Below are 25,441 nucleotides of genomic sequence, written 5' to 3' on the forward strand. Positions count from 1 at the left end.
TGACAGTCTGCCTGCCGATGCAGGGGACACGGGTTCATGCCCTGGTCCGGGAAGATCCCACATGCTGCGGAGCGGCTGGGCCCGTGGGCCATGGCCGCTGAGCCTGCGCATCCGGAGCCTGTGCTCCTCAACGGGAGAGGCCACAACAGTGAGAGGCCCGTGTACCTCAAAAAAAAAAAAAAAGAGATGCCCTTAGCCAATATTTTATAATAAATATAAATGAAGAATAACTTTTAGAAAACTGTGAATCACTATGTTTTACTACTGAACCTTATAGAATATTGTATATCAACTATACCTCAAAAAAAAGATGCCCTGTCACTCCTCCACAACCATAAATTATTGAAGAGCAGGAACTATGTCTTATGCCTATTTCTACACAGTGCCCTACAAAGCAGACCCTGAATAAATGTTCTTGATAACATGCTGATAATTTATGATGGCCTAATGTCACAGTGGGAATTAAAAAGAGTTTGGCAATAAACTTTGACACTGATGAAAAAGAATGAAAAGCCTATGTAGTGTTTCTCAACTCAAATTTTAAAAGGTAATGATAATAATCTTCAAAATACTAAAACATTTCCCCATATTCCAGAATTTAAGAAAACCCTTGAAGACAACTGAACTGTCTTTCCCCCGTTTATGAAATTCTTTTTAAATTCATTTAATACTCTAGAATCTTGATGTCTACTATAAGATTTATCCGAATTCTGGAGTTTAGTATTTTCACACCTTGATAACACAAAGGAGTACATCAGTAAGGCAAGAAGTACATTAAGGATATTGCCAGGGTGGATCTAAGTATCGTCTCCCTGCCTAATAAAGACAGAATCATCTTAATGTCATTGAAGTACCAGAGTTCTGATCATAAATAACACAACAATAAATGTAAGACTTGCTTTAAGGCAGCAGCATACAAAACCAAAATTGAAAAAGTTCATCTCAAATATAAGCTTTGCTACCAAATAAGGCCCCAATGTTATGAGGTGGAAGCTGCCTCATTTTTCAGCAAATAGCTTCATTTCTCATGTTTACTTTGTACAGAATTATATTATAAATTCAATCATGTTTCTCTTCCATATTTTATTATTATGATTAAATTCAATTACAGAATTTCTAAATTGGAACAAATAAGATTACTTCTTATGCTTTAAAGACTTTCATACCAACTGGCACTTTCAAACCCCTGAAATGTATTCTATCTTCTCTTTTGGGGATAAACATACAGACCTTGGAGACAAATTCTAGACAAAGTAGCAAAAGGCTCAGGTCAAACACAAATACCTTTAGAAATAAGAAGAAATCTTTCCTCATCCTGTGGGGGAAGGGACAGAGAAACTTCTGGAATCTAAAAGAATAGGGACTAAATAAAAACTTCATTTTTTTAAAACAGAAATCAGAATCTAAAGAAGCACAAGAAGGCATCCAATTGGTATCAGAATTCATGCTCACTTCTAAATAGCAAAAGAAAGTGTCTCATAAACAAAAGGTTTTATTTTCATAATGTGAGTGGTCACACTGGAATATCTCTGCCATCAGTAAACTTGGGCAATAATAGGATAAAAGAATATTCTCTCTCCTGAAGAAATTCAGGACAGTATTTCAGCAGCACTGAAAAAGCTGCTCAGAAGGTATTGGAAATTGTGACATGTCTTTCATTAACTCCTAGTCCGTGCTATCAAATAAAAGTCTAAGACCTTATCACTTTTCCTCATTACTTTTGGGGAGACTTTTATTTATCTTTTTATTTTGGAAATTTAAAAACAATCACAAAGTAGAAAGAATGATGTAATGAATGTATGCTCATCACTCAAATTCAATAATTACCAATTAATACCCAATGTTATTTCACCTACTCCTATACACACACACAGCACTTCACCTTCCACATATACACATACACGTACTAAACTAGACTGAAGCGTGTGAGAAGGCTTTTAATTTCCCTTTTAAAAACTTTTACATTACTAGTCATAAATGGTAAAATATTTTACTCAGTGAAAACTACTGTTATCACTTAAGGCCTTTACTTACATAAAGCATAAAATTTATGGAGCAAGGTTATCATACAGATACAGTGCAAATTTCATGCTCTGATACAGAAGCAACGATTTAATAATAGAGCTGAAAAATAACTCATCCACCAGCTATATGCATAATTTGAATGGTAATCAAAGCCTTCATCTATCCACATACACTAATCTCAAAATTAGTAAGACAAAGGAAAGAAGTTGCAAAGCTTATCCACATGGCCAATTTTACCATGGCAATTTGGAAAAATATGTGACTTTCACAATCTATAATCAACTGGACAAAATGACTAAAATATACAAGAATTGAAAGCAGTTTTCCCTAAGTTATTTCAAATGTCAGTTTCCATGAAAACTATTTTTTTTCCACTTTAAACAAAAGATTAATATCAACCTGGCTTCTGTTAGTTGTTTTTTTTTTTTAATGTCACTTATATCTTACTTTTTTCTTGGGAAGGTGTTGCTACACCAGTGCCTACTCTCAGGGCTGCAGCTACAAACATCTGGAATTTACTACCTACAGACTCAGCCCCAAGCAAGATAGGGCCTCGCTAAGGACCATGTTCCTGCCTACAACACAAGGTCCCCATGGCATCTTGCAGGACACTCCAGAGGAAGACATACAAAGTCACAAGCAGTTGTACTGTTCCCTCAGAGTCACAGAGAAGAATTCTAGCATTATTCAAGGCACCTGGAGGAATGCCAGACACAAAATTCTAAACAGCAAAATGACTAAGACTAAATTCAGACCACAGATAGAAAGATGAGGAAACTTTAATGACCCCCTAAGCCAATCTGCGGATTTGGGATCTGGTCTGTCAGCTAAGCACCCTGTACAGGGAGACCTGACAGAGGCCCTACAAAGACAAACTGATGCTGGTCCTCCTTTCTATAGTGAAATTATGTTCCATGTTCACACCATTCAACATGAGTGAGCTTGAAAGATGATGACTCTAGGGTTTGCAGCCTTTTCAAAATTCTGTATTTCCCAGATAAAAACCTCTACCACCCATAAGGGCATCACCATGGATTTAATAATTAATAACTTCAGGTAGTTAGTAGAGAAATAGGACAATCCAAGAAAAACAAATAACCAAAAAAAATCCAAAAATATTGAAATGCAACTAAGACAGACCTGTGGCACTTCTTTCCTTGCTGCTTCAAAAAGAGATCTCAAAACAGCAGCACTGGAATCCTTACTTCTCGGGAGACAAAACAAACCTAAAGTCTACTGGTCCCAGGGAAATAAGCTGGGCCTCCACTTCCACTCCAGAGCTCCAGTTTCCCAGTGTTGACGCAAGCCTTCCAAGTGGAGGAGGAAAGCATGGGACATCAGCTCCACAGCAAAGTTAAGAACCTTGGGATTAGTTTAAAATTGCAGGCTGTAAGAGTTCACCTTGTCATTTATGGGAAGCTACATCTCTAAGACCTTGCTACTTCCAGATGCACATAAAATATAAAACCTATATTCATACAGGGCCTTTGTGCACGTTTCATAATCCAGATGTGAGGAAATCCAAAGTTATGATCCCCACAGCAACTGTAATCTTGGCAAACCTACACACATGTATTCTGTGTTACTTCACATGGTAGTGACCTTAAAAGAAACTTGAAAAGAATAAAGCACATTTTAATCTCTGCAACGAATTACAAAGAAAAGCTCCCAGACAGATCAGAGATCAGAAAATTGCCTTCCTTCAGGGACAGTGGAGCTCTTTTTTTGAAACAATTAACAAAGACTAGACCAAGCACTGAAGAATATACTGGAACAATTCTTACCTGGCCTGAGGACAAGGGCCAGAAAACTTAACAGGGCTTCCTCTAAATTCTCACTTCTAATTTGCTAAGACAACCAGCTGTTTGATGTTTAAAAGTTCATTTCAAACATTTAATACTTTCAAAAAGTACCTTAAATGCTAATCAGATGCAGAATAGGCTCAATTTTAGTTCCCACTTGAAGCAACAGACGAAACATTTGAAGCTATTACTAAACAGATCATCTACTGTAAAACAAGTCAAATAATATGTGCTTATGTCAGTTAATATAGAAAATGGTTTCCCCGGTTCTTAATTTAAGGTTAAAATGCCAGTTTCTGGAGGGCCAAGTGCTACTACAATCGACTAAAAGGTTAATGGAAGACAGCAGAGCTTAGTGGTTAAGAGGCTTCTGAAGCCAAAATGCCCAGGTTTGAATCCTGTTCTACCACTTAAAAGTTGTGGCTTTGGGCAAGTTATTTAACATCTCTGTGCCTCAGTTTCACCATCTAAAAGAGGCAATACTAAAACCTACCATGTAGAGCTGTCTTGAGTACTACATGAGGTAATACATGCAGAGTTCTCAAAGCAGTACCTGGCAGATAGTAAGCACTCGATAAGCATTTGCTATTATTAATGTAAGGTCATTTATTTACCTTGGCAGCAATCTTTATTTATTTGATAAACCAGTACCCACACAAAAAGATTTAAAAAACTAAAAATAATTTTAATACCATAATGGAACTTTAACCAGTCTCTTTAGCACAATAATAAATGACCTTCCCTCCTCTCGCCTCCTTCCTCTATCCCTCTTGTAACTAAAGAAAAAGTCCAAACTCCTTAGCCAAACATTCAAGTTGCTTCATAATCTGTTGGCCCATACTGGCTCACCGTCTTGCACAGTCCTCTAAGAACCTTCTGCTTCAACCAGTTTTCTCACAATCCTCTAAATATACCTTGTACTCATTCAACAAGCATCTGAGAATCTATGGTGCCAAGCAACGTGCTAACACCACGTGCAAAAATTAATACACAGTCTCTGCCCTTAAAGAGATCACAGAATATATAGTAGAAAAAGAGATATGCAAAAAATAGTTTCAACAGAATATAACTACAGTCACAAAAGAGCAAAGGTAAGGTAGCTGCACAGAGAGGAGTTGATAAATTCTGTTGGTGAAGAAGTCCCCTCGGGGAGGGCTTCACAGAAAAAGGCTGTGAGAAATGCTCAAGGGTAAAGAGGAATGCACCAGGCGGAGAAGAGGTCAGAGGGCACACTCTGGAGAGCAAACCGTGAAAAATATGGGCAAAGAAATTCTGGGGAATGACTTGCAGCTGGACTGCTGGGGAGCGGACCAAAGCTAGAAGCTAGAAAACAAGGATAGGCAAGCGGACTCTTGTACCCAAATCAGAAGCTCTGGGTAAGGCTTCACCCTGGGACCACCAAAAAGTTCTGAACAGGGGCCTAACATGATCAGATTTACAATTTAGTGTCACCAGTGCAGCTGTAGTTCACGGGCTGACTTAGAAGGAGACACTGGAGACTGAGAAACCTGTTAAGACAGCTGGAAGGGTCCAGGCAGCGGTAGAGATGGAAAAAAAGGAAGCAGATTCAAAATGTAAATTAAGAACAGAATTAGTAGAGGGCATAAGTAGAGGGGAAAATCTAAGAAGACTCAGAGATTTCTAGCTTGAGTAACTGAATAAATGGATGAATGGTGACAACACTTAGGCAGCAAAAAGAATACAGGACCACAAATGCAGAGCCTGAATCTTTATCCTAAGAATAATGGAAAGCAGGGCAGAGACAAAACCTAAGAAGAGGTAAAAACCTACACAGACCTTTAACCAGAGAAGAAACTGGAAAATGCTGCCAAAGATCCACAAGCTCTCCCCAAAATGCACGGGGCTCAGATCGTTTTAGAGACAGGTAAATTCAATGTTATTTAAACTGCTGGGGGGAGGGGAGGGTTTTTTTAAAAAAACTTTCCGATTCATGCTAAGGCTAAATAATAGCTCTGATACCAAATGTGACAAAGACAGAACACATAAACACACACACACTCTTTCACACAGAGAATTACATAAGAATTTTTGTTGCGAACATAAATGCAAAACCCAAAATAAAACAAAAAATAAAAAATTTATCCAACATTAAATTTTTTAAATTATATTCCATGAATGCATGGTAGAGAATGTTTACTCTAACATTATGAAATCTGTTAACATATTCACTATATAGTAAATTAACACAATGGAACCAAACTGTCATCAGGCTAGAAGCCAAAAGTCATGGATCAAGTCCAACACCTATTTCATTTTCTTTCTACTTGCAGCAAGGATTACTATCAAACTCCACTCACTGGGCCAGACACCCTTGCCACTCATGCAGCACACAAGCTACACCTGTGAGTTCATCGGCCAGCCAGTGGCCTCAACTCCAAGCTCTAACGATGTGCACCCAATACCTATTCGTAATTAAGACTTCTTAGTAAACTAGGACTAAAAAGAAATTTTTCTAACATGATAAGATATATTTCTCAAGGAAACAACACCTTTTATGTAGTATTCAGGCCAAGAATAATATACATAACTTGAATCTAATCATAAGGAAACATCAGACAAACCAAATGAGGAACATCCTGTTAAAAAAAAAAACTGTCTTCTTCAAAAAATATCAATGTCATATAGACAAAAAAGGCTAAAGAGCTGTTCTAGATTAAAGGAGATAAAAGAAACATGACAACTAAATACCATGTGGGATCCTACACCAGATCCTGTCCTAGAGGGGGAAAGATTCTAAAAGAGACATTACTGGATCAACTGACAACTTGTAATAGATGGCAGATATGATCAAAGTTGTATAAATGTCAAATTAAGTTGATAATTTTTCTTTAGGTGTGTAAAAATGTCCTTATTCTTGAAAAATACTCACTGAAGAATTTAGGGGTGATCATGTAAGCAATTTACTCTCAAGAAGCTCAAGAAAACTGTTATTTTATATTTGTGTGTGTGTGTAGAGGATGAGAGGGAGGGAGGATGAGTGATCACAAAAAATAAAGGAAATGGGACAAAATGTTAGCAACAGGTGAATCTAAGCAAAGGGTATATGCACTCTTGGGCATTTATCCCAGAGAAATGAAAACCTACATTCACACAAAAACTTCCACATGAATGTTTATAGCAACTTTATTTGTAATAGCCAAAAACAACCCAGGTGTCCTTCAACAGATGAATGGTTAACCAAGCTATGGTACCTCCATGCCATGGTACTACTCGGCAGTAAAAAGGAACAAACTATTGATACATGCAACCACCTGGAGAAATCACAAGGGGACTATGTTGAGTAAAAAAGTCAGTCTCAAAGGTATGTACTACATACCTCATTCCCTATATAAAGCATTCCTGAAATGACAAATTAGACAGAAAGAGTTTAGAGGTTGCCAGCGGTTAGGGAGGCAGAGAGTGAGGGAGATGGCTATGGCCATGAAAGTGTAGCACGAGAGGTCCTTGTGAAGGAAATATTCTGTATCTTGACTGTGGTGCTCAATCTACAGATGTAACAGAATGAAATACACACATATACACAGAGTACAAGTAAAACTGGTAAAATCAGAATAAGATGGGTAAATTGTATTGATATCAATTTCCTAGTTGTGATATTACACTATAGTTCTACAAGAGGAAACCAGATGAAGTGTACACAGGATCTCTCTGTATTATTTCTTACAACTGCATGTGATTCTACCAAGTAAAGTTTAAAAAGGAAAAAAGTTAAAAGATAGCCACAGAAAATAACTTATGGATAATGATAAAGCACTAGAGGCACTCCCAGAACAGGAAAAGGCTGCCAGCTATAACAGCTAAATTATTTACCATTCATTCAATATTGTTCTAAAGAAGCTAGTTGTTGCTATATAACAAAAAAAGGTAATATAAATATTAGAAAAGAGACAAAATGATCAATTATAAATGAAATTACTGTCTACCTAGAAAATCCAATACAATCAAGTGATAAAGCATTACAATATGACTTCAGTAGTGTCCAAATACAATGCAGATGGTTGTTATCTGGAACCAACTTACGATGGTTCAACTTAGGATTTTTCAACTTTACGATGGTGTGAAAATGATACACATTCAGTAGAAACTGTACTTCAGTTTTTGAATTTTGATCTTTTGTCAGGCTAACAATATGTGGTAGATACTGTCTTGTGATGCTGAATAGTGGCAGTGAGCCACAGTTCCCAGTCACCCACACCCTTACAAGCGTGAACAACTGATACACTTACAACCATTCTAGACCCAGACAACCCTTCTATTCTTCACTTTCAGTACAGTATTCAATAAATTACATGAGCTATTCAACATTTTATTATAGAATAGACCTTGTGTTAGATGATTTTGCCCCACTGCCGGGTAATGTCAGTGTTCTGAACACGTTTAAGGTAGGTAAGGCCAGTAGGTTCAGTAGGTTAGGTGTATTAAACACGTTTTCAACTTGGCTGAAGAGTTTACTGAGAAGTCGCCCCATCAAGGAAGATCTGTATATAAAGTTAATAGCCTTTTTATTATATTCCACTAATAATCAGTTAGAAAACTTTGTATAAAAAAGAATTTTGTTCTATTTATATTTATTTTTTAAATTCTTTACATAAGTCATTTGTAATTATTTTTTAATATTTAAAAAAATTTTCCCAGGAATATAGTGACTATATGTCTCTAATAAGTTTCTCCAAAACAACATATTCTCCAGTTCTCCCCCATTAAATACCATATTTAATCTTCTCTGATTTGCTGTTTCTCAGTATCTAGTCTACCCTTCACTTTAGAAGCCAAACTTGATTCAAAACTATTTTCCAATCCCCCAAGACCTTAAATACTTTGAACAAGCCTAAGCCAGCTGTAAAGGATGAGGATCTAAGGTTTCTTCCAGCTCTCAATCTCCATCTTGTCAGGAGCTAGAATCCCTTTAATCAGCTCTAGGAGACTAAACGTGCATTCTTCTGCAGACCTCAGGAGCATCTCTCATCTTCATGAGGTTTCTCTTGGAACATGAATTCCAAGTTTGTAGTCAGTGAAGCTCATTCTAGAGCAAAACCACATTTACTCCATTCATTCTAGTCAGGGCCTCTCACATTAGCCCCCATTTCAAACTAGAGCTGCTTCTAAACCACTATCAGCCCAATCCATTTCCTCCATGTGGATCTGCTGTGCAGTGCATCCTACATAAAAGCCAAGACAGTTTCTCACTCCTTACGCAGAAATACTTCTGCTAAGTTCCAGGTCTCCCAGGATAACAAGAAATATCCTCAGTTAAGAAGCAAAGATACAAAAAAATAAATTATTTTCATAGTTCTTGAACAGCATGGAACCTATTATACTAGAGTAGGAAAGAATGGCATACACTTTGAAGAAAAGGAAGAATTTCTTTTACCTATATTTTTAATATAAATTAAACTATCTTGTTATCATTCCAGGGACAGCAGGGGATGTAATTCTCAAGTGAAATATGGCACTGGCCTACACCATCTTAAAAATGCCAACAGTCTAGCAATGAACCATCTCTTTAACTGTCTTTGCCTCTCAAAGTGTAACAAATGAAACCTCTATTTAGACACACCACATTCATAACAACAATTCTCTTTAGAAAGTAGGATTACTAAGGATTCTCACTTTAAGGCATACATTTTAGTAACGTTTGATTTTTTGTTTCTTACAAGAGTATAAATTATGTTTCTCAAACAACATTATATATACATATATATGCACACATATATTTTAACTCTATTCACTAGTAATAAAAAGCATCTATTTAGACTTATCAATTAAAAATAATTATGCTTTTTCATAAATCAAGTTGGTTCAATAGTTTAAGAGGTTTTCAATATTTACAGATAATATAACTGTCTGTCTAGAAAATCTCAAAGGTTATACTCACAAATTATTAAGAGTAATGATTTCATTAAGAATGTCAGAAAGGGCAGATTCAACATCAACAAAGAAATTATCGATAACATTCCTATATGCCCACAATAATTAATTTGAAAACATGAGAGGAAAAATATCAATTCTTAATAATAACCAAAATCACAAAATGTCTGGGAACAAAATTAATAACACTGATATAAGACCTAATTTAAATTCAAACATCATTATTTTTAAAATTATAAAAGACCTAAACAAATAAACAAACCCTGCTCTTGACAAGACTCAGTATTATAAAGCTATTGGCTGCAAATTAGTCAAAAAATTCAATGTAACCACAATTAAATTCTAATCACAACTTTTTTATAGAAACTAAGAAGCTCATCTTAAAAATCAAATGGAAAAAAAAATGGGCAAAGGCTGTGAATAGACATTTTTCCAAAGAAGATATATTAATGGCCAAGAAGTTCATGAAAAGATGCCCAACATCATTAGCCATCAAGGAAATGCAAATCAAAACCACGAAGGGACTTCCCTGGTGGTCCAGTGGTTAAGTCTCCACGCTCCCACTGCAGGGGGCCCGGGTTACATCCCTGGTCAGGGAACTAGATCCCGCATGCCACAACTAAAAGATCCCACACGCGGCAAAGAAGATCCTGTGTGCCGTGACTAAGACCGCGCACAACCAAATAAATATTTTTAAAAAAACACACACAGTGAGGTTCCATTTACACTCAAAAGGATGTCTACACCAAAACAAAACCCAGAAAATAACAAGTATTGGCAAAGATGTAGAGAAACTGGAACCCTCATACGTAGCTGGTAGAAATGTAAAATGGTTCAACCACTGTGGAAAAGAGCTTGGCAATTCCTCAAAAAGTTAAACATAGAATTACCACATGACCCAGCAATTCCCCTTCTGGGTTTATACCCAAAAGAGTTGAAAATAGTTACTCAAATAAATAAATGTACACACATGTTCAAAGCAGCACTATTCACAACAGCCAAAAGGTGGAAACAACTCAAATGTCCATCAACAGATTAATGGATAAACAAATTGTGGCATATACATACAATAGAATATTATTCAGCCACAAAAAGAATTAATACATGCTACAATATGGATGAACCTCAAAAACATTATGCTAAGTGAAAGAAGCCAGACAGACACAAGGTCATGTATGATTCCATGTACTATATATGTAATATCCAGAGTAGGTTAAATCCATAGGAACAGAACACAGATCGGTGACTCCCAGAAAATAGGGAAAGGGAAGAATAGGAAGCAACTACTTACTGGGTACAGGGTTTTCTTTTGGGGTGATGAAAATGTTTTGGAACTAGACAGAGGTGATGGTTGTACAATACTGTGAATGCATGATATGCCACTGTATCCCTTTAAAATGGTTAATTTTATGTTATGTGAATTTCACACCAATAAAAAATAATTTCAAAAATCAAATGGAAGAAAAAAGTGTACACAATGGATGAAAAATATTTGCAAAGGAAGAGTAACAAGAAAAGATTTACTCTCTCAGATTTGAAGACATACTATGAAGTAATGGTAATTAAAACAGTATGATATTATTATAGTTGAAATAGGCAAAAACATCATTAGAAGAAAACTGAGTCTAAAAATGGACCCGTAGGAAATTCTAAAAAAGGTATTTCAAATTAGTGGGGGAAAGACCACTCAAATGATAATAGGACAACTGGCTATCTGCTTAGAGAAAAGCAAAGTTAGATCCTTAATACTATACATAAAAAATAGACTACAGTTGGCTTGAAGTGCTAAATGTTGGAAGTAAAATTATAAACATATTAAAAGAAAATGTAGGAGAAAATTGCTCAAAATCTAGGGGTAAAGAAAGCCTTCTTAGTTAAGACATAAAACACAGAAACCATAAAGAGACTCAAATTTTAAAAATTAAAAGCTTCTGTAAACCAAAAGAAACCATAAAGACAAAGCAACAGACTGGAAGAAAATATTTGCAACATTTAAGACTTCAAAGATTTATATACAGAATATGTAAAGAGCTACAAATCAATATGAAAGCAACCCAACTAAAACAAAACAAAACAAACAACAATAACAAAAAAAAGAACAGGCAAAAGATAAGAACAGTCACAAAAAGAAATATTCAAATTTAACTGGTTGGTGTTTGGCCCAGGCATGGGTATTCTTAAATCTCCTCAGGTGATTCTTCTCTGCAGTCAGGGTAAAGAACCACCAAGCCACCTAGTTCGAGAATGGGGCGTGTCCAGACTGTCCAAGGTGAAGTATAAGGGGAAAGGCAGGAAAAATAAACCACCACCTTAAAGGGCTCCTGCCCACTCACAAAGGAAGGCCCTGAGAGTACATTAAATGCCTTAAAGGAGAATGGTTTATTTTTATCCAGTCAGAGAGCATTACCATTTTTTATTTCTAGAAGGTAGAAACATATGAATCACATTCTTTATAAGACTAACGAGGGGGCCTCCCTGGTGGCGCAAGTGGTTGAGAGTCCGCCTGCCGATGCAGGGGATACGGGTTCGTGCCCCGGTCTGGGAGGATCCCATATTCCGCGGAGCGGCTGGGCCCGTGGGCCATGGCCGCTGAGCCTGCGCGTCTGGAGCCTGCGCGTCCGGAGCCTGTGCTCCGCAACGGGGGAGGCCACAACAGTGAGAGGCCCGCATACCGCAAAAAAAAAAAGACTAACGAGGAAAATTATTAAGAAATAAATTTACACTAAGTGAAAGCAGCCCAGGATTAAATACTTGCAAAAGTATGACCAAAGCAGACACACATAATGTTATAGAGAGAAGCAAATCACTGAAAAATATTTGCATTGTGATTTCATTTTATAAATTTCAAAAACATGCAAAATTAAACAACAGTTTAAGGATACAAACTATATGGTTCAAGTACGAAGAAAATACAAAATTCAGGTTACCTCTGAAATGGGAAGGAAGAGGTGGGATAAGGAACAGGAACATAGAGATCTTCAATTTTTTTCTTAAACTGGCGGTTAGGTACATGGGTATTCACTGTCCTAGTGTTCTGTACACCTTACACATATTTTGCATACATTACTTTGTAACTTCTCAGTATCTAATAAAAGACTACCATTTAAAAACAAACAAGACCATACAAAAATGCATGTAAATACATATATAGTCTTTCAATTCTAGATTCAGTATTTGCCACTGAAAATCTGCTTGGTTCTATAGTGTCCTAACTAGCCACCCGTTAGGAGTTAGCAAATCCTTGATTTTCCTCTTTTCTTCTGAAGTTGCATTAACAAGGAATTTCATGGGGGTAGGGAGGGTTTACAGCAAAAGGCATGTGCTCTTTGATTAAACTCACTGAGAACCACTAGCAATCACTTCAGGGAGCTCCAGCAAAGAGGGCACTTTTCAGAACTAAAGAGTAAAAAGGTTTGCAGGAGATAATTAAAAGCATTACAAGAGGAATGATGCGATTTGAACAGTAAGATATTTTTCCATTAATTATTTTTTACCCAACTGAAATTCAATGAAACCCTGGATGAAACCTCAGCTCTCAATTCCTCTGAGATACAAAGATCGGAGTGAGTCCAGTTGAGCACTTGACATATCAGGGCCAATTCTGCATGTGGTGGGCAGTTGTGAGTTCAAGGACAGTGCCACATGTACTCCTCCCTATCAGCCAGAAGTAAAAAAGTTCCAGAGAAACAGGCCTGGGCTCTGCCCACAACACTATCATCTGAGCATTCCTTTCATTAGAACAATACAAGATTACACAATGACCCTTAAGTTGAAGCAGGATTCTGGATGCCTGAGAAAGTGGGATACTCTTAGGGTATGGTAAGCTGACTGCTGAGACAATCAATAAATGAATTAGCATAAAGTATGCTGACTTCTTTGGAAGGAATTTTATGAACACAAGATTTAAGACTTCTTATACAATAAACAATGCAATCACAAGTACTAATAAAGAAGAACTAAGGGTGCTATAGTAAGAAAAGCTATAAATGAATTATGTGCAAAACTGTACTAAGGAATGTAGGGAAATTTTAAAAGACTCCATCTTTGTGTCAGAGGCATGCAGCAGTTGAAAAGACAAGATATATTAAAAAACTTGTGATAAAGCCAGACATCAAAAACACTCCACACACACACACACACACACACACACACACACACACACACACACACACACAAACACTCCACAATTCAGTCTAACCTAACCTCCCTAGTCGTCTGCTTTCCATATTCACACCCAATTCAGCTAAACACATGCTTCACTCTTCAAACCTCACATACTGCAATACACTCTTATCTCCACAAATGCTTCGCCCTCCTTAGAGTATCATGCAAAATCTCACTTGTCCTTCAAGGCTCATCCCAAATGCTTCCTGCATCCTTGGAAGTCTTTTATAACCTATACACTCCCTTGTGATCTTTCATAATCCTTCTCTATTATGGTGCCATCCCTATTCTTACTTCTGTTTTAAACACTTGTCTTATCTCTCCTACTGAAGCAGGAGTAATGGAAAGAGCAGGCATTGTGAAAAACCTAGATTTTAATCTGAATATTAACTGTCTGACTTTGAGCGCACCAAACTACCTAGCTTTCTTAAGCCTATATCCAAATATACAAAATAGGGAAATTATTATCTATCTTGCATTACTTCATTAATAAATAGGGTGTATGTGGGTACTTTGTGTGTGAGAGAAAGAGAGGGGCAGAGAGACAAAGAGAAAGAAGGCGAGAATGTAGAAATATATAGGAATAATGAAAAAGTACAGGAAAGTAGTAGTTATTAGAATTGTATGTTTAAAAAGTTAGAGGAAAAACTGAACAGGTTAAGAAACAGTGAAGATATAAAAAGGATCCAAATCAAACTTCTAGAAATAAAAATGATGATATCTGAGATGAAAACTACACTGGATGGGATTAACAGCAGATTAGACACTGCTGAGGAAAAAATTAGTAAACTTAAAGATAAAGCAATAGGAATTATCCAAAATGAAAAACAGGAAAAAAAGAGAAAAAAATGAACAGAGGGCATCAGTGAGCTGTGGGACTTTAAGCAACCTAATATATGTATAACTAAAATCAGCAGGGCAGAGGAAGGGGACTGAGAAAAGTAAAGAAAGAAAAAATATTTGAAGAAATAACAGCTGAAAGTTTTCAAATTTGATGAATACTACAAAACCACAGTTTAAGAAGTTCAGTGTTTCAAAAGAAACATAAAGCTATACCAAGGCAAATCATAATCAATTTGGTTAAAACCAGTCTAAAGGGAAATGTTAAAAGCAGCAGAGAAAAAAAAGACACATTAAGTACAAGAAACAGAAATAAAGAGGTCAGATTTCTTGTCAGAAACAAGCAAGGTAGAAGACAGTGAATCAAAATCCTTATAACACTGATTAAAAATAAAAAATGTTAATCTAGAATTCTTTATGCAGCAAATATATCTCTCAAACACAAAAGCAAAATACAAACTTTTTCAGACATGTGAAAACTGAAATAATCATCACTAGCAAACCTGCATGGCCAGAAACACTAAAGTCCTCAAAGCAGAAAGAAAATGATAAAAGATGCAAACCTGGATCTACACAAAAGAATGAAGAGCTCTAGAAAAAGTAACTTACGAGTAAATATAAAGATTTAATTCATAAAATTTAAGTCTCTTTAAAAGACAATTGATTACTTATAAATAATAATAACAGTGTATACTGGAATTGATCATATATGTGGAAGTAAAAAAATGATGAGCACAAAGGCCAGGAGGGAAATTAAAAGATACTGTTAAAAGGTTTTCAAAAACAAACAAAACAAAACAAAAAAAGGACTTCCCTGGTGGCACAGTAGTTAAGAATCTGCCTGCCAATGCAGGGGACACGAGTTCAATCCCTGGTCTGGTAAGATCCCACATGCCACGGAGCAACTAAGCCCATGTACCACAACTACTGAGCCTGCACTCTACAGCCTGCGCACCACAACTACTGAAGCCTGCACGCCCTAGAGCCTGTGCTCAGCAACAAGAGAAGCCACAGCAATGAGAAGCCCACGCACAGCAACTAGGGAAAGCCCCCATGCAGCAACGTAGACCCAACGCAGACAAAAAAAAAAAAAAAGTTTTTATATGTGAAGTGGTATGATATCCTTGAAAGTAGACTGTGATAAGTTTAACATGTATATATAAACCCTAAAGTAACCACTAAATAAATAAATAGTTATCATTAATAAGCCAACAGGGAGATGGACAATTTTAGAAAAAACAAAATTAATCCAAAAGTGAAGCAAAGAATAGATGGGACAAAAAAGAAAAATAACAAGATGAAAGATTCAAACTTAACCATATCAATAATCACATTAAATGGAAATGGTCTAAGTACACCAATTAAAAGATTGTCAGGGGGGATTCCCTGGTGGTCCAGTGGTTAGGACTCCATGCTTCCACTGCAGGGGGCACGGGTTTGATCCCTGGTCAGGGAACTAAGATCCCACAAGCCACGTGGCATGGCCAAAAAGAAAAACATTATCAGACTAGTTTAAAAGCAACACCCAATAATATGCTGCCTACAGAAACACTTCAAATATAAGACAAATAAGTTAAAAGTAAACGTATGGAAAAGATATACCATGCTAACACTAACAAAAGGAAAGCCGAATGGCTTCATTAATATCAGACAATGTAGGTTTCAGAGCACAGAACATTACTGTGGCTAAAGATCATTTCATAACATTAAAGGGGTTAATTCATCAAGAGCAAATAACAATTCTAAATGTGTATGTTCTTAATACATTTAGGGAAGAAATACCAACTCTATACAAACTATTCCAGAAAATTAAAGGAAAGGAAATACTTCCCAACTCATTGAAGGTTGCCAGCACTACTCTGATACCAAAAACAAAGACAAAGATATTACAAGAAAAACCATCTCAAACCAGTATCTGTCATAACCACAGATGGAAAATTTTTAATAAATTTCAAGAAATAAATTCCAACAACATATAAAAATAATAATACATCAGGACCAAGTAGGGTTTATCTAGAGAATGCAAGGTTAGTGCTAATATTTGAAAGTCAATGTAACTGACTATATTAAACCATTTCCAGTAGACTCGGAAAAAGCATTTGACTAAATCCAACATTTGTTTCTGATTAAAAAAAAACAAGCTCTCAGCAAACTAGGAATAGAAGGAAACTTCTTCACTGACAAAGAAAATATACCAAAAGCCTACAGCTATCATCACACTTAATGGTGAAAGGCTAAATGCTTTCTTCCTAAGATCAGGAATAAGACAAATATGTCTACTTCCACCACTTCTATTTAACATTGTACTGGGAACTGAAGCCAATACAATAAGAAAAAATAAAAAGTTAAAGATTAAAAAGGAAGAAGTAGGGACTTTCCTGGTGGTGCACGGGTTAAGAATCCACCTGCCAATGCAGGGGACACAGGTTCGATCCCTGGTCTGGGAAGATCCCACATGCCGCAGAGCAACTAAGCCCATGCACCACATCTACTGAGCCTGCACTCTAGAGCCCTCCAGCCACAACTACTGAGCCCACGTGCCACAACTACTGAAGCCCACGTGCCTAGAGCCCATGCTCCACAACAAGAGAAGCCACAGAACGAAGAGGAGCCCCCGCTCACCGCAACTAGAGAAAGCCCGCACACAGCAATGAAGACCCAACACAGCCAAAAATAAATAAATATATTTTTTAAATGGAAGAAGTAAAATTGTATTCACAGATGACATAATCTTTATGCAGCAAATCCAATGAAATCTATTTTAAAAGCTACTAGAAGAAATAAGCATAGCCAGGTTGACAGAGAAGAGCCAACGTACAAAAATCAATCATATTTCTATATACTAGCAACAGTCAAAAATGTAAAATTTTAAAAACCATCATTTCAATAGCATCAAAAATATAAAATACATAGGGCTAACTGTGACAAAAAATGTACAAGATATGTGCAGTAAACACTACAAAATATTGCTGAGAGAAAGAAAAGAAAACCTAAATAAATGTTCATGGGTTGGAAGATGTTAAGATGGCAATTCTCCCCGAATTATCTATAGGTTCAATACAATTTGAATCAAATTCTCAAGCAGACTTTTTTGAAAAGCTGACAAGCTGATTCTAAAATTAATACAGAAATGAAAAGGACCTCAAAGAGCCAAAGTCTGGAAAAAGAACTTTTTACACTATATGACTTACAAGGATTTACACTATATGACTTCAAGTCTTTTTATAAAACTATAGTAATCAAATCAGTGTAGTACTGGCATCAATATCTACAAATAGATCAATGAAACAGAGAGTCCAGAAATAGAACCAAAAATATGTAATGATTTTCAACCTAGGTATAACCTAGGCACAAGGGAATTAAGTGAAGGAATACAGTCTTTTCAACAAATGGTTCTAAAAAAAAAAAAAAATTGGATTCCATTGTTTTTTTTGAATTCTATATATTTAAAAAATGAACTTTGATCCACACCTTGCACTACATATAAAAGTTTACTCAGGGCTTCCCTGGTGGCGCGGTGGTTGGGAGTCCGCCTGCCAATGCAGGGGACGCGGGTTCGTGCCCCGGTCCGGGAGGGTCTCACGTGCCGCAGAGCGGCTGGGCCCGTGGGCCATGGCCACTGGGCCTGCGCGTCCGGGGCCTGTGCTCCGCGGCGGGAGAGGCCACAGCAGTGAGAGGCCCGCATACAGCAAAAAAAAAAAAAAGAAATTTACTCAAAGTGGATCATAAATTTACAAGTAAAACTTCCAGAACATAGGAGAATATCATTGTGATATTAACTTAGGCAAAGATTTTTTAGATAAAGCAAGAAAAGCACAATCCATAAAAGAAAAAATTGTAAGTTGGACTTCATCAAAATTAAGAACTGCTCTTCAAAAGTCATCATTAAGAGAATAAAAAGAGACTAGGAGAAAATATTTGCAAATCCTGTGCCTGAAAAAGGATATACATCCAGAATATACAAAGAACTTCTAAAATTCAGTGATAAGGAAACACACCCAATTAAAAATGGACAAAACATCTGAACAGACATTTCACCAAAGAAGGTATATGGATAGCAAACAAGTTCATGAAAAGATGAAGAGCATCACTTCCTTAGGGAAATACAAGTTAAAACCAGGGGACTTCCCTGGCGGTCCAGTGATTAAGACTCCATGCTTCTACTGCAGGGGGTGCAGGCTTGCTAAAATCCCTCATGCCTCATGGCACAGCCAAAAAAATATAAAATAAAATAAATGTTTAAAATAAAATAAAATAAAATCACAATGAGATACCAATATACATCTATAAGAAAGTCTAAAGTTAAAAAGACTGACCATACCAAGTGTTGGCAAGGATGTAGAGGAACTGGACCTCTTATACATTGCTGGTGGGAATGCAAAATAGTACACCCACTTTCCAAAACTTTGACAGTTGCTTTAAAAGTTAAGCATATACCTACCATATGATCTAGCCATTCTACTTCTAGGTATTTAACCAAGAGAAATAACAGTATACATCCACACAAAGGCTCATACACAAATTTTCATAGCAACTTCATTTGTTACCAACTAAAAATTAGAAACAACCAATACATCCATCAATAGGTGAATGTATTAATAAACTTCTGATACGTCCATTCAAAGGAATATTACTCAGCATTAAAGAGGAATCAACTACTGATACACTAAAAAAAATGGATAAATATCAAAATAATTATACTGAGTGAAAGAAGCATAACTACATACTATATGATTCCAGTTATATAAAATTCCAGGAAATTCTAGGAAATAAAATTAATATATAATTACAGAAAGATCAGTGGTTGTCTGGCATGGGGGTCAAGGAGCCAGGGATGTAATGAAAGCTTTGGGGGTGATGGATATGTTCACTACCTTGTTTGTGATAATAGTCTCTTGAGTATACACATATACCAAAACTTAATAAATTGTATACTTTTAATACGTACAACTTATAGTAAGTTGACAACACCTCAATTATCCAGCTTTTAAAAAATATGGTCTTAACCAATAACTAATAATGCTTCACAATACAAATTGGTTCCTAATCCAATCATTAAAAGTATTCCCTATTAATAATGTATATTTTCGTCATAAAATTCATAGGGCATCCTTACTTCCAAACTATTAAGACTGATTTGAACTGGCAAAATTCAGTAAATCATAAAGAAAACAAATGTCTTATTGGAGCAAAAGATCTATGAACAATTCAAATATGTTTTCATTTAAAAAACGTAAAATAACTAAAAAGAATAACAAACCATGTAAATTGTTGATTTTAAGTACAATTAAAACAAAAATAACCATGTGCTGTTATCTCCTCCCTCTTATAACTGCTGCTACAGTTTCATATTCAATCCTCTAAAACTAACTAAAGCTGACCAAGGCGAAGAGGGAAAGGAGCAACTATTTCCCATGTAGAGAAATGCTCTCTAAATGAGGTGAAGTTAAACACAAATGTTTGGGGCTTCTCTCCAAATCCCTCAGCACCTAGACAATCACTACAAACCTCTTCCTCTTCAAATCCTAATGGGAGAAAGAAACAATCCAATTTCATTAAAGGAAGCCTCAGAGGAATCTAAAGGGCAAAGTTAGTCAATTAGCATTACATAACTTCCTGCCTCCTCCTGGTTTAGGTACCCAAGCTCTCACGTCTATCAAACACTCCGACAATTACTGTCCTTCATTTGAAGGATTTTTTTAAACCACAGGGAACAGGTAACTCCCTACTGTATCAGCCTACTTCATTACTTGCCCTTTTCCTTATGGTTCCTCTGGAACTGATGTTGATGTTCTCATACGTAGCATTCATGCTGAAATCAGAACCTGATTTAGAGAAGTAGCACAGTGTGGTGTGGTGGAAGGAATATGGACTTTGGAATCAGACAGACATGGGTCCATACCTTAGTTCTAACACTTACTGCCTTATGACCTAAGTAAACTTCCTGAGCCTCTATATTCTCCTCAGTAAAAGAGTTGAATCCTCTTGCTCAATGGGCAACAATTGATATTTAATGACATAATACATGTGAATTACTCAACACATAGGAGGGGCTCCATAAATGATAATCCCCTTCCTCTTAACTTTCTAATTAGAAGGCATTTTCTGAGGGCAGGGTACCTCTTCATTGGCCCTTATCTCCAGCTAATTTCATCAGACATTTTCACTGTGCTTTGTGTAACATGAAAGTCCCTTCCTACTAGTGGGAACACTATCTCTTGTCTGCCACCACTAGTGCATCCCAGAGGCAGCTATTACTGGGTTTTAAGAAAGGAATCAGAAGTAGTTGGACTGCACACTCATGTCCATTAGCAGCATTATTCACAACAGCTAAACGTGGAAACAACCTAAGTGCCCATCAATGGATCAATGGATAAGCAAAATGTGGTTAATACATACAAGCCTTAAAAAGGAAATTCTGACATATGCTACAATATGGATGAACCTTGAGAACATTATGCACAAAAAGACAAATACTGTGTGATTCCACTTATATGAGGTAATTATAGTGGTCAAAATCACAGAGACAGAAAGCAGACTAGTAGTTGCCAGAGGCTGGGAAGAATGGGAAATCGTGGTTTAATGGGTATAGAGTTTCAGTTTTTGGAGATGAATGGTGGTGATGATCGCAAAACACTATGAATGTATTTAATATCACTGAACTGTACACCAAAAAATGGTTAAGATGGTAAATTTTATATTATGTGTATTTTATCACAATTTTTAAAAATTGGGAAAGAAGTTTTTTTAGACTAATGGCTGACTAAACTTGACTAAATCTAGCATCAACACGAGAGTTAATCACATAATTGCAACTCTGGGGCATCAAGTTCTTGCTATGGTTCCAAATAAAATGCTATCTGAAAAGTTCTTATTGTCAAATCCTTCTACCTCCTGTTACATGACACGAACAAGCATCTTGTGCAGTTCCACCACCCTCAGTCTAATAAAGATAACAAGAATTCTGGCTGAGTTTCTCTCACGTCACCAACAATGGCACCAATAGCCGGACCGCAGAGGGATTTACAGAACCATTCCAGGCCCACAGTTTGATCTGTACATGTGCTTAGTAGTACTTGAATGAAAATGAACTTCATTTCCCACAGAAACTCCCCAGATAAAACAAAAAAACTTTTTGAAGGTTACAGTAAAAGGATACTCTAAAAACTGTATCCTATAAGGCTGATCCTATAAGGCTGGTCAACATTACAGAAAACCAAAGTCTGGAATAAATGGGGAAACTGAAAATAAAAATTTACAAATCTTCCTCACACCAGAAAACACTTCGTTATACTTTTTTTGTACTTAAAATACTGAGCCACCTCAAAATAATTTCCAGTCCAATACCTAAAATCAACTAGTCTGTAAGCATTGTGAGATGAACACTATAAAAAGTAGTACAAATATGACTCTTTCAAAACCATTTAGCAGTAATAAAACTCACAAATAAACATAAACCTTTGCCTCAAAATAAATCAGCTAACCTAAAAAGTTTAATGTGTTCTTTTTCATTTCTGATGGCTTCCTCATTAAAATGTGCAGGGGAACCCAAGTATACATGCCATGGGCAAATACATGCAATAAAGACAGGAAAAAGTGAGAGAGTCTCAACTCTGATGGCAAAAGTGAAAGAATCATTCAACTGCAGAAGGACAAATGTAAATATGATTAATACAATCAAGGATCTGAATCAATGAAGTTCAAAATTTTATGCAGAGTCACCTTCTAGGCAATGAAAGTCCTAAAGACAATCAATTCGTCAACAAATACTTCCTAGGCATCGAATATGCCTCAACATATTGGAATGGGGATGTGAAAATCAGTTTCTGCGCCTCAGTGGTACTTCTGGTCTAACTAAAGAATAAAGCACGAAGTCACAACATGTAAGCAGACTGAAGCAGTAAAGGCACCCACCCAGAAGTTGAAAGACCAGAGCTCTAGTCCCAACTCTGCCCCAACTCACTAAGATGTCTGTCCTTGGGCTAATCACTGAAACTTCTACAGAACTCTATTTTCTCGCCTAGAATAAGACAGGATAATTTCTAAGGCCTCTTCCACTCTGGATCTATTAATTCAAGTTGAAAGACAAGGGAGAGGAACTGGGCCTTAAAGAACTGGTAGGATTAGAATTGACTGATGGGAGAAGGAGGATATTGCAGAGAAGGAGTATGAAAGTATAAATGTATGATTTCACTTATATGCGATATCTAGGGTAGTCGAAATCATGAAAATAAAAAGTAGAAGGTTGGTTGCCAGGAGTTGGTGGGAAGGAGAAATAGGCAGTTGTACAGAATTTAGTTTTGCAAGATGAAAAAGTCCTAGCGATGTTACACAACAATGTAAATATAGTTAACTGCACACTTAAAAAATGGTTACGAGGGTAAATTTTATACTATGTATTTTTTTTAACCACAATTAAAAAGAGTCACAGAAACTAGTCTCCTAGCAGTCATACTAATGCAAAAATATTTCAACTCAACTGACTTCTAATGTCCAATTCTAATCCCTAAAATTCCTTTTTCCCAATTAAAAAAAAAAGTAGATGTGCCTTGCTAATGGTACATGGAGTCTCCCTCAACAGCAATAAAGCTGAAAGAGCATGTTGAGAAAACGAAGAAAGAGAAGACAATGCAATCACTAAGCAATAGTAGAAGATACAAAGCAGGCTAGTCAAACACAATCTAACTGTGTCATACCCACCCACAATCTAGCCTAAGTCTCTAAGTAAAACTGTACAGAGGTTTCTCTTTACTCCAAAGATAAACTCTTCAACCTGCTTACAAGGCCCAGCACCCTCTGGCCCACCTCTCCAACCCCCTCTCACTAGATTCTTCTACACTCTTCCTGAGCGACACACAGATCTGTATCTTAAGTCCCCAGTCCTCTACATGAACCCATCACAGGGTCTTTTTGCCCTTGCTGTTTTTTCTGACTGGATCATTCTTCCCTTCCTGTGCATCCTTCAGATCTCAGTTCAAATGTCACTTCTGTGACTTCCCTAACTCAAATACTTGTCACAGTTGCAGTTTTACATTCATGTGATTAACTGGATTGCATCCGCTGAGGACAGGGATCATGCATGCATTCACTCTCCCCAACTTCCAATGCTAAACGCAGTGCCTAGTACCAAGTAAGCACTCAAATACTTGTTGAATAAGTGAATAAATGGGCACCAAACCTGTAAGAAAGCAATAAAATATCACAGAATGTCTGCTTAAGAGTTTGCGCATCTTCACAAATGAATCTTTGGAGGATGCCCAAAGCAATTGAGCCGAAAATCCCTATTCAACTCTTACAAAAAAAATCAATTCAGATGCCCGTATAAATTTCTCTGGCTCTTCTATGTCTCTAAGCAATTGCTGAGCACTGTAAGTACTTAATAATTACTTATTGAGCTGAAATGAAATTATATTGTTTTGAATAATGGATTTTGATATATAAACTCCTGCATTTTAGTCCCATATAATGTCATTTTCGAAAACTGTTCATATGTCTCAGTTTTAGCTCCACTGTCATTGGATTAATTATAATGTAGTTATCCAACAATGTTCAAATAAGGCTTAGAGTTTCCTTAGTCCCACTTCTTCAAACTCAGTTAAGGGAGGTTTTCAGTCTCTTGTATTTTCATATAAATTTTACTTTGTCAATTTCTGGGGGGGGAGGGGAAGCCAGCTGGGATTCTAACAGAGATTGTGTTGAAACTGTTTTCAAATGTAAATCAAAGATATTAACAACACCTGCCCCTACTTCTTCAACGTAGCAAATTTCACTTGAAATTTTTCCCAAACCTACTCAGTCCCAAGGAGAGCTCCTTCCGTAGAGAACTGTTAAGACACAAAATCCAACTTACAGAATACTAAACGCACTAAAAACTGGAAAGCTAATTCCCAGTTAAAGGGTCAGTTCAAAACGCTGGATTAAATGAGTCTCCACGATCAACGAAGCAGATAAAGTATACCAGTTTGTAAAGCGCCAAGCGGCGGGCAAACACCAAGTATTACAATAAAGTGGCTGCTGTTCAAGGATCCTAAGGCGCCTCATCCCTGTCAATCCCAAACATATGTATCCGGACCCACAAGAACGCGTCCACAGGTGACCCGAACCTCGGGAAGCGTTCTCTCTACAGCAAGAGGCCCTGTTTAACTCTGCTTCTCCTCTCAGGACCCCATACTAGGCTACAAGGGAGGGCCGGCGGGGCTCGGGGGCGAGGAGACGGGCCTGGGAGACCGGGTGGGCTAGGAGCGTGGGGCGTGGGGTGGGCAGGGGCGACGCCAGGGCCGGGGAGCGATTCCAGAGGCAGAGGGCACTCGCCCGGGGCCGCCGGCGCAGGTACCCCTCGAAGCGACGCGGAGGCCTCGAAGGCCAGACCCGGGGTCGCTCCTGGGGAGGGGTCGAGGTGGGGCGCGCGAGGAGGGGACGGGGAGGCCTCACCGTGTCTCCCGGGAGGCAAGCGCCGCCGCGGTCCCGCAGTTGCTAAGGAGAATGCTCTTCCGGGTCACGGGCGCGGTGTTATGGAGGCAACGGTGGCCGGGAGGGGCCAAAAGTGAGGCGCGGGGGTGAGTGCGCAGCGGAGGGGGTGGTCTGTTGTAGTTGCCCTGCGGCAGCCGGAGCGGAGCAGGGCAGGGCCAGGCGGAGGGCACTCCCGACTGCTGTGGCCTGGCCTCGCGGAGACGACTGGCTGTAGCCGACGACTGTTGCTGCCTCAGGGGCCAGCCGCTGGC

At 37.5% G+C, this 25,441-nt stretch overlaps 1 protein-coding gene and 1 non-coding gene across 5 annotated transcripts in view; both read right to left on the bottom strand.

Annotated features, from left to right (window-relative positions):
- The window catches only part of DIS3L2 (DIS3 like 3'-5' exoribonuclease 2), a 375,400-nt gene extending 350,185 nt beyond the window's left edge, over positions 1 to 25,215 (bottom strand). For all 4 annotated transcript variants that reach the window (XM_060107077.1, XM_060107079.1, XM_060107080.1 and 1 more), the window contains exon 1: positions 25,152 to 25,215. The gene's annotated coding sequence lies outside the window, so the exon portion shown is untranslated. The remainder of the gene's footprint in view (positions 1 to 25,151) is intronic.
- Positions 6,111 to 6,244, bottom strand: LOC132495517 (small nucleolar RNA SNORA62/SNORA6 family). The gene has a single exon (XR_009533252.1). It is a non-coding gene; the product is annotated as a small nucleolar RNA SNORA62/SNORA6 family (small nucleolar RNA).
- Positions 25,216 to 25,441: the final 226 nt, after the last annotated feature.

This window comes from Mesoplodon densirostris, chromosome 8 (assembly GCF_025265405.1).
Source record: "Mesoplodon densirostris isolate mMesDen1 chromosome 8, mMesDen1 primary haplotype, whole genome shotgun sequence".
NCBI classification, from domain to species: Eukaryota; Metazoa; Chordata; class Mammalia; order Artiodactyla; family Ziphiidae; genus Mesoplodon; species Mesoplodon densirostris.